This window comes from Mya arenaria, chromosome 13, assembly GCF_026914265.1.
Source record: "Mya arenaria isolate MELC-2E11 chromosome 13, ASM2691426v1".
Taxonomy (NCBI): domain Eukaryota; kingdom Metazoa; phylum Mollusca; class Bivalvia; order Myida; family Myidae; genus Mya; species Mya arenaria.
In genome coordinates this window covers 44,263,858-44,274,216 of record NC_069134.1, presented here as the reverse complement: position 1 = coordinate 44,274,216, position 10,359 = coordinate 44,263,858, and positions in this window count along the sequence as shown.

The following is a 10,359-nucleotide window of genomic DNA, read 5'->3' as shown; positions in this document are numbered from 1 at the left end:
TTCCAAAGTGTCCATGAGTCTTTTGCTCCATCCATTCTTTGGTTGAATGCACAGTCACGCACGGAAACATTCACGCCATAAGTACAACCAAGGCCTTAGTTTACAGACAATTTCAACTCGAATACACGTGTAAACTCTGCAAAACTATAACTAGTGGTATTATAGTGCATACCATTATCATATGTTAGAAAAACTGGCAGCCTCAGAAAAAACTTTTCTACACGAAATTAAAACAGTATGCGGTCAGAACATATATACGTTGCTAGTAAATTCGGATAATGAATATCTAATGCGCTCAATCTTCCAGCCAAAATTCATTAATACAGCGTTCAGTCTTTCGGAGGAAACTTTTAAGATATTTCTTTAAAAAGCATGCAAATTTGTTCACGGTACTATAAGTGTGTACAATAACAATACTAGTGTGTAAATATGATCAAATATAGTTTGCATTTTGTCGCATAAGTACCCCAACATACACATCTTAAACCTGCCACTAAATGCTTATTTTTCGTTATATATCACGGGTAAATATATAGTATGCATGCCTGTATATATTGAAAGCAAAATTTGAAGGATTGGTTCAATCATTATAACCAATTATTTGTAATAATTATACACATATATAATCTGTATAAATTATGTATTTTTTGAACCTGTATTATTTATATTATTAATTACATTCCGGCATGTCATGTCACTTATATAATTTGATAAATCACTGAGAAGTGGAATAAAAGAGAATACATGTATACCTATTTAAAACTATTTGCTTTCTGTAGTAGGATTTTGTTATTTGTCCCAGATCCTTTCATTTATTTTCAGCTAGGTCACCAGCTCTTTGTTATGTTTTGATATGCTATGTATTTTGTCATCCATGTTGTAAAATAGCTCATAGTGCTAATGTAAGCATATACCCGACTTTAGATAAAGACTGATTGTATCTTGTAACGTTAGAAACAAGAGGGCCATAATGGCCCTAAATCGCTCACCTGAGTAAAAGAGTTCAACCTTTGTAATCAATATAGCTTGATATTTGTCCTCAAAGAATATTGAAAAACATACTGCTTAAACATGTTGCCTGGATAATAACTGACAGGACTTGTCACAGTTGCCTGCACACTGACAGGACTTGGTGATTGACTGCACACTGACAGGATTTTGTTCAGTTGCCTGCACTCTGACAGGACTTGATGATAGACTGCACACTGACAGAATTTGATTCTCATACCTGCACACTGACAGGACTTTGTTCAGTTGCCTGCACACTGACAGGACTTGATAATTGACTGCACACTGACAGCACTTGGTACCGATACCTGCACACTGACAGGACTTTTTTTCAGTTGCATGCACACTGACTGGACTTTGTTTAAGTGCCTGCACACACACAGGACTTCGTTCAATTGCCTGCACACTGACAAAACTATGTTAAATTGCTTGCACACTGAAAGAACTTTTAGTATAGATACACAAACAACAAACAGTGCACCATCCAATAAAATCAACAAACTGCCTTTAAGGTCTAAAAATCAAATATCAGAACACATTCAGCACCTTCCACTAATATCATTGCTTTTTCCATCTAGGACAACATCACCTTCCTTCACATCTTCAAAACCATTTTTTTCTTGAAATACATTAAAGCTTATTCACTATCCACACAGAAGATAAGATTGTAGCTTAGAATAATCTACATGAAGTTCAATGGAAAAGTCTGATTATTAAATTTATCATTAAGTAAAAATGAAATTTCTTCTGAAGAATAAAGTGTATAATGATAAGTTGAATCTATGAACCTAAAAAAAGAACAATAATTACTTTAGAAGTGACTATGTTCAAGGCTTAATAAAATTTCAATCTATTCCTTTGTTACTAAAAAAAGAAAGTAGTGGAATCTCCAACAAAAAGGGAGACCATATAGCAAGACTTGCTGCCCTTGTTTCAAGAGTAAGCTTTACATAACTATCAGATTTTGACATTTTGGCCATTTTGTTGTTGTTGTTGATCAATCATGACCCCTTGTTGTATATTTGTAGAGGGTCACCCAAGGAAGCTTTTTGTAAAGTTTAATTGAATTTGGACAGGTAGTTTTAGTGGATATGTTTTTTTTAAAGCAAAATAATAAATTGGCCATTTTGTTGTTGTTGTTGTTGTTGTTGTTGTTGTTGTTGTTGTTGTTGTTGATCAATCATGACCCCTTATTGTATTTTTGTAGATGGTCACCCAAGGAAGCTTCATGTAAAGTTTCATTGAATTTGGACAGGTAGTTTCAGAGAAGATGTTTTTTTGAAGCAAAACAGGAAGTCGGCCATTTTGTTGTTGTTGTTGTTGATCAATCATGATGCCATTGTTGTATTTTTGTAGATGGTCACCCAAGAAAGCTTCCTGTGAAGTTTCATTGAATTTGGCCAGGTAGTTTCAAAGGAGAAGTTTTTTTAAGCAATTGTTGACGGACGGACGGACAGACGCCAGACAAAGACCGATCACAATAGCTCACCTTGAGCACTTCGTGCTCTGGTGAGCTAAAGAGTTACGTTTTCTTAGCAGGAAAATAAAATTGGTTAAACAAAACCACTATATGTATTCGATAAGTGTATGAGTACATACACTTTGTTGAAAATATAAACTAAAAAAAGATCAAGTAGATCCAGCATGTTCAGTTATCCTTTTTTTACATCGAAAACCATTCAGCTTTTAAACATATAAAGATGGCAAGTAGACGCTCTGATTCACTGTCATGTGTCTGAAAAAAGCACCGAGTTGTGGCTTCCAGATTGGTGTAATTTGCCCTCAAACAGTTTCCCGATTAGTTCTTAAATGGACATATTTTGAAATAAAAACGGTCCGAAGAGTATCTAAGGGTATTTTCAGGCTAAACGGCTTTTTTCACCCATGACGACTCATAGCCATTAAACAAATATGGTACTTCAAACACTTATTGTTCAATTGACGCATTCTCGTTCACTAGAGTGATGATGCTATGCGTACCACAGCATTAGATTTATCACGATCGAACCTCTGATGAATGAGAATGAATTGACGTAGCAGCAGTGGCAGCAACAGCAGCAGCATTAGCCTCTGAAATTCCCCATTCTCAGAAAAAAATCCCAAACAAAAAGCATTATATTTTTCACAAACCCAAAACAAAATCGAATAATTTGAATTCAATGGTGTTCTTATGTGTAACCTTGGCAAAGATGTGGCTTCTAAGTGATCTAATCAGTAATGTATTTAATAAAAGAGTTATTAGTACTGCGTTATGATCCGGATATGGCGGAATGTCATATTTGATTCTGGTAGTTTTTTGTAAATTTGATTTTACTCGGCTTGTGCCTTGTGAAATCCGAATCTGCAAAAATCTATTTGAGTTAAATACAACCTCCTGGATCAAAACGCAGGAACAACAAAACCTGTTACCCCGTGGACAGAGCATCTTTAACCCACAGGGCCATTGTAACTTTGAACAATCATTGTAAAAGACAACTACATACAAGATGCTTAAGGAATGAGTTTGGAAAAAATAAGAATTATTTTCTCCATCTTAATTTGTATGCATTAGATAACTCAATAATTGCAGCAGTTGGCCATTCTTGTATTGTTATCTGTCACTGTCTTGATAGCTCCCTATCTCAATAGATGCAAAAGGTTGTAGGTTCATGATTCTCCTGGTCCAATATGTCATACAGAAAGAAGATGTTGAATGTAGAATCAAGAAGCTTTCTTTTCAGGCACTCCAAATTGAATAGTACTGTAACATTTGGAGTGCCAAGAATTTGTTGGATTCCTAAGCAACAGGTATCAGGTGTTGCAGTACATTTGGCAAATAATTTTCACCCGTCCTTGTAAATCTAAAACAGCTTTCATTTCGCAAAAGTAGTTCATATAACTATATTAAGGTTGCTAAATCAGAGTTTGAATAATTCTACAAACTAGATGTGCCTTTAATTGCAGCAATTTGAACTCCAACTCATAATGTCAATTAAGCTGGTTAAGCAATACTGCAGTTCCTTGGTGTGGGGATTGCTTTATTTACTTTAATAAACAAACAGTTCTTGCGTTGGAAAGTACAATGTATTAATATGCATTTTTCTTGCCCTGACTCCATCCAAGCCTTAAATCTTAGATCAATATGTACTTGGGGCTATGTGTAATATCAATGAGAACTATAAATTATGTTCAATTTAGTGTCACTTATGATATTTCATTCCACATACAAAAACACTAACATATGTTCTTTAAAACCAATATCCTATGTTATGATAAAACCATTGCCAAGTTGGTAATTTGAAAAGACAAGAAATTATATCTGGTCAGGGTTTGACATAGTCTTTCTAGACAGCGTGCTGGACTTGTTTTGCATTTACTTTAAAAATCTTCAAAAGCTAAACTGAACAAGACTGGAGCAAAAAAGGGGTTTAAAAGACTTACGAGATCATTCTAACATCACCTATACCATTAGTTCTTATCTACAAACTTAAGTCAACATAATAATTAATGTTTTACATAAATATTGCAATGAATTAACATATTGCAATAAGTTCCAATAACATAGCAATCAAGTATGATCACTATAGGCCTAAACATGAGATTTCAACATTTCCTGATAAACAATAAAAAAAATTACTTAACAATTTTCTCATTATTTACACAAGCTGAAAAAATGGTCTCTTTTTGAATACTTCACATATTTCATGGCTTTCATCATTCAAACTAACATTTCGCTTGTTATTTCAATATTCAATGATTTTGTAAACATTCATAAATGATGGTTAAAATTAACATTCATGCTAATCATGCCTACCAAAAGCACCTGACTGACCAATCAGTATCCAATTTTGGTAGGGCTTATTGGTGGTTCATTGAAATCAATCATGACCTCCCACAATCTGCACTGATCAACAGTAGTTAATGAGTTGTTTCAATTGTTCTTATTTCATAAACTTAGAAAACAACTGCAGTGAATAAAATTTATTCCTCATCACTGAGAGAAAGTTTAGAAAATGAAAGAAGCCGAGTTACATCTAGTAGGATATCAAATCCTACAAATGTATTCATCATTTTATATAACCGTATAAAGTAAATGTTAAATTTTTGAAAGTCAAAAAGTTTCATTTTTTTGTATATCAAAGAACATTTGTGTGTATAATTTTGATGATATTTTGTGATTCATTTAATTTCATTCTTGTTTCATTTAGTGTTCAATCCCAAGCTTTCTTGTTCACATTTAAGTGCAAGAAAAGTCACTTAATAATGATCTGAATAAATTCATTATAATGTAAGGTCAAATAAAGGATATATTGTGCGTTTTAAAAATAACATTTTTTCATCTGTTTAAAATTATGTCAAATGCAGTGCATTGAAATTTTATTATGAGTTGAAAGCTGCACTCTCATTTTGACAACTTTTTTATTTTTTGTCTTGGAACGAGCCAGTTTTTGCGAAAATCCATGGAAACCAGTTATATAAGACTGCTTACCAAAATTTAGATGGCAGATTTTTATATTAAAGTTAAAAAATTGATGTTTTAAGCATTATTCTTAAACTGTTAGTAACGGTTTAAGCCATAAAACATTAATTTTCGAACGGAAATATGACAAACTACGAGCTGATTGTTTGTCAGCAATCTGATATCATTGGTTTGAAGATGTTTACGCAAAAATTTGCTCTTTCCAAGACAAAAAAAGTTGTAAAAACGGTAAATCTGTGAGAGTGCAGCTTTAAACTATGACAGGAATAATTCAAGGGAATGATTTTTTGTGAATTCTAGCATTAAAATTGTCTGAATCGCATGAAAATTTATAAATTATGTAAGGTATTCTCACATTGGTCACACTTTTTAAACTTTGTGCTGTCTTCTTTTTGTTTGTCTCAAATTAATACAGCATTGGCTTCACTTGTTGTTTATGAAAGGGACTGTACACCAGATTGGCACCAAAGAGTTGTTTTTTTCCTGTAACGAATCTAAGCACACTTTTTTAATAAAATATTTTACTCTTTGATATCGTTATTGTAAATAAAATACAAAAAAAAATTGCAGTGAAGTGTCGTATCCACTATGCTATGAAGATTTACTTTTACTGGGTGGAATTTTCCAGATGTATACCTAACTCGCTAATATCATGTAATAACATCAACGGCAGATCACGCATAAGGAATGAATTCTACTCGGTAGACATACCTAGTAATCTTTTTTTAATGGAAAAACACGAAATAACTGCTATTAATAAATCATTGGTAAACTATGGGGATCATCAGTTAGTAAGTTTCAATGCATTAATTGTACACATCGATACCAAGTTTATGTCAATTTTCTACAATTTTCTTTAAATTTTTGCTTTTTCATCATAAACTGAGTACAGCCCCTTTAAACTGTACCTTATAATGTCTGTGACTTATCAAATATTTAATAGTAATGGTCTACAACCAAGATTTGTTTTAATTATCCAGGTTTCAAACTGCATTGTGTATGCGATTGGAAAGGTAATCTTGAAAGCTCACTTGGTATAATTTTTACAAATAACATTCACCCTGCAAGGTACTCATATTTGGATGATACATAAAGATTTGCACAGTCATTTATGTATACTTGCATTTATTGATAAAGGATACCTTTTTCAAATCTTTGATTTAGATTGCAAAGTATAACTTATATAAATAAATATATATTCTTAACTTTATCTGAATACACAAGCTAATGCATCAGTCAATTGTAAGGCCTAAAAAAATTGTTTGGTTAGGGTTACATCCTTTTCAAAAGGTAGGGTAGGTAGGCTTTTTTTTTTTTTTTTTTTTATTAGGCTTTATATAAGAATGTTAGTTTCATCATTGGAGAATGGTGTTAAAGTTATCGCCTGTATTAGCATTAAAGGTTTTAAACTACACGTTGAAAAGCAATTAAAATAAAGAAAGAAAAAAAATATTTTATTTTTTTAGTTTTTCATTAGTTTTTTTTTTTCAAACTGACTATAAAAACGGTAGGGTCGGCGCCTATTCCGTAGGTAGGGTCGGGTAACCCGAACCAAATGTAATTTTTTTAGGCCTAACCATGCCCCCCCCCGGTCCCGGAATAGCGGCGACTTTTACTTTCGGTTCAGCCAACCCCAGCTAAAATCCCCGCCCTGCAGAGATTATCTGATGGTAAAGTCCTCACCAAATGCCCCGCACCCAAGGGACATTATGTTAAGCCCCATCCATACTGTATTTTCCGGGAAGACCTGGCTCTGCGGGGCCACCTGAAAGGTAAAAACATGGCCCATTTCGCCAGCTATCCCCGGGTATACCCCCGGATGTGGGAGCCGTGGTTACAATTGACTGGTGCATAATGATCCATAGTGATCCAATCTCATGCCAAGATGATTTCTGGTCTGACATCGCGAGGTTAGTTATTCTTAAGCATAAAAAAGTCTTGACAGCATTTGAAAAAGACTGTTTTGAGGTTAAATCTTCATTACTTCACTATTCCACAACATTGGGTGATAAGGGAACTTTATTGAATATTTTGATTTTAATTTTGTTCCCTTAACGCCACAAGTCAACTGATTAATTAATACAAATTCAATTCTATCTCCACAATATTCGGCACAGCATTGTTAAATAAAACTCAATAGTTACACTTGTAAATTATTTAACCAAGTACCTTTCCCTCAAATATTTCACAAATTTATATTGATCTATCAACAACAATGCATCACCATACAGTATCTTTGACTGATTTTTGATATTCATTCTTGGCTAGAAAACAAAAAGTGAGCACAAAGCGTCTTCAGAAAAAGAACTTGTAAAGTATGTACCAGTCAATTGTAACCACGAACCACGCCCCCCTCCCCCCCCCCCCAGGGAATAGCAGGTACTTTAACTGTCCGTCCAGCCAATCCCCGGTAAAATCCCTGCCCTGCGAGAACGAACTGGTGGTAAAATCCCGTGAATAACCCCCCCGCACCCAAGGGATCTAAGATAAGAGCAATTCCCTGATATATTTTGAGGGAAGACAAAACCCCGCAATCACCCGGCATTGCGAGGACACTAGTTCTGGCTTCCATAACTTTAATGTTGATATTTATTTTTGACTGGTGCATTTCACAGGGGCAGGTTGTTTTGTTTTGACACATCACGCCCCTGTCCGTTTTGTTGTTTTTTTTTACCCTGAGTTTCCATATATTTGCTGACATGACCCTGTTTAAGAAGCCATAACTTTATCAAAAAATTTATGTCAAAACAACGCAACCTGCCTCTGTGGTAAGAGAGGAAATCAAAATTGAGCATGCAAAATTGTTTTATCAATGGCGATGGTTTATCACAATGTCATGTACTTACACTGAGAGTGGCTCCAAGAAATTCTATGCACATAGGTAAACAATCATCTTATTCACAAATGCTGTGCACATATCCATACATTTGGCTTCATTTAGAATGAAACTTCATAAATAAGTATGCGCATATTTGATATTTTTTTATCTCCATTTTGCAAAATTGAAATCATATGATTTTTTCAAACGAACTTGTATTGCTTGAAAATGTACGTGTCAATTTAAAAATGCTACCCACGGTATTATGAAAATAAATCCGTTTGATGGTGGTAATCATTCAATGGCGGCTTTATTGATAAATTTCTTCAATAAAACACTAAGAAATTCACATCATCAGCATCCGGAAGTAGCATAACATACATGTATGTCTGAATCATTCGGCCGCTCTGTTCATAAATTTTGAGGTCAATACGTAGACTGGTACCCTTATTTACTTTTCCTCAAAAATATAAAGTTATACAGGTACGGGGCATATGGTTTTTAGTAAACATTAATAGTATTTGAACATAAATACCAAAAATCGTGTTGTATTTAAAAATGTGCTAAGTGCCATGCGATGATTAGTTAAAAAAACTGTGTATCGAAAAGAAAATATCACGGAAACATGCAAATTATGTCGAAAAAAAGAACAGGGACCGACTTCGGAATATCAACATTGTATTCAAAGGATAACAATACTTTTTTTAAACCAAATCTCCTGGTTGTTTTCTTCTTAGACCGCACGCTTTATTCGCTTTACGTATGAATTCACAAGACATTTCGAATGCGCGACGGGCACCGCGGTTAGCTGATACTGGTTTCTTTTCGGATAAAAGAGAAAGAGGGTACCAGTCTATCAATAAAGAGCATTGAACGGAAAAATTTCGCTGCGTACTTTTCCAATATGTTTATATTCGAATTGCATATCATCTGACCGTATGCAAGAATATTCATGTAGTTAACCCGATTAACTCACTCGCTACGTATGAATTTCTTGTGCTTCATTAAAAGAACATACAGTTAGCTTGAATTGTTAGGGGAACTATTTTTATTGGATGTTTTCATTGTAATCAGTTCCGGTACTACTTTGATTATTCAAATTCGCTAACGGCAATCCAATCAAAATACAGCGTATGAATACATTATGTCAGTGAACCCCAAGATGCGGCTTGAAAATGCAGACATCGCGGTTATGGCTATGAACTAGGCCACAAGTGCCCTAGTCCAAAAAAAACCCAGACCAAATGGTTGCCTGTTCGTTCACCTATGAAACATAATTAAGTGTATACATTTAAACAGAAGTAGAACAGTTAACAATGAAGTTGAATACGATAGCGAAAATGAATTGAATTGATTATCCTTTCAGGCATTAATTAAAATACTTGTGCATAATCGCCTGGAATTAATCACCCTAGCAGTGCTAAACTACTGGCTAGTACTCTTTGTTTTCCTACAGGTAAGACTATTCACGGACATCAAAAGGTACCATTACAACATATGGTAAGGAAAGTTGAACAAAATGTATTATTGATAAGTATTCACTTTTCCTACAATCTAAATATTTATCCAAAGACCCTTGTCCATGGAAAACTGGAAACATGTATCATCCCTATAGACCTGGTCGCGTCTATTAATATACATGTACACGAATAAAAAATACATTTTTTAAATTAAGTAAAGATGTAAATGCATGATATTTATATAAAACAGTTTTACAGCATGTTAAAATCTTCTTCTTGTTTAATTGATAGGGAGTCTACATGTAGTTAAGGGGCTAGCTGGGAATAGGATTGATTTGTCCCAGGTACTAGCAATTATAAATGTTTTAAATGAAAAAAAACTTTAAAATATATTTTTCCAAACTATTGTCAAGACAATGTTACTATTGTAACGTGCGAGCCAAACAAAAATAACGAACACCAGATAGTCGAGCTTTCTGGCGTAATGAAACAAACACCAACAGATCCCTTCAGGGAAAAGCATGCTCGACCCTGAGGGGGTCCACTGTTCTTTATATACACTAACTTCTCTATTCTCACATAGCCCGGGATTTGCTAATTTGCATATCACCAAC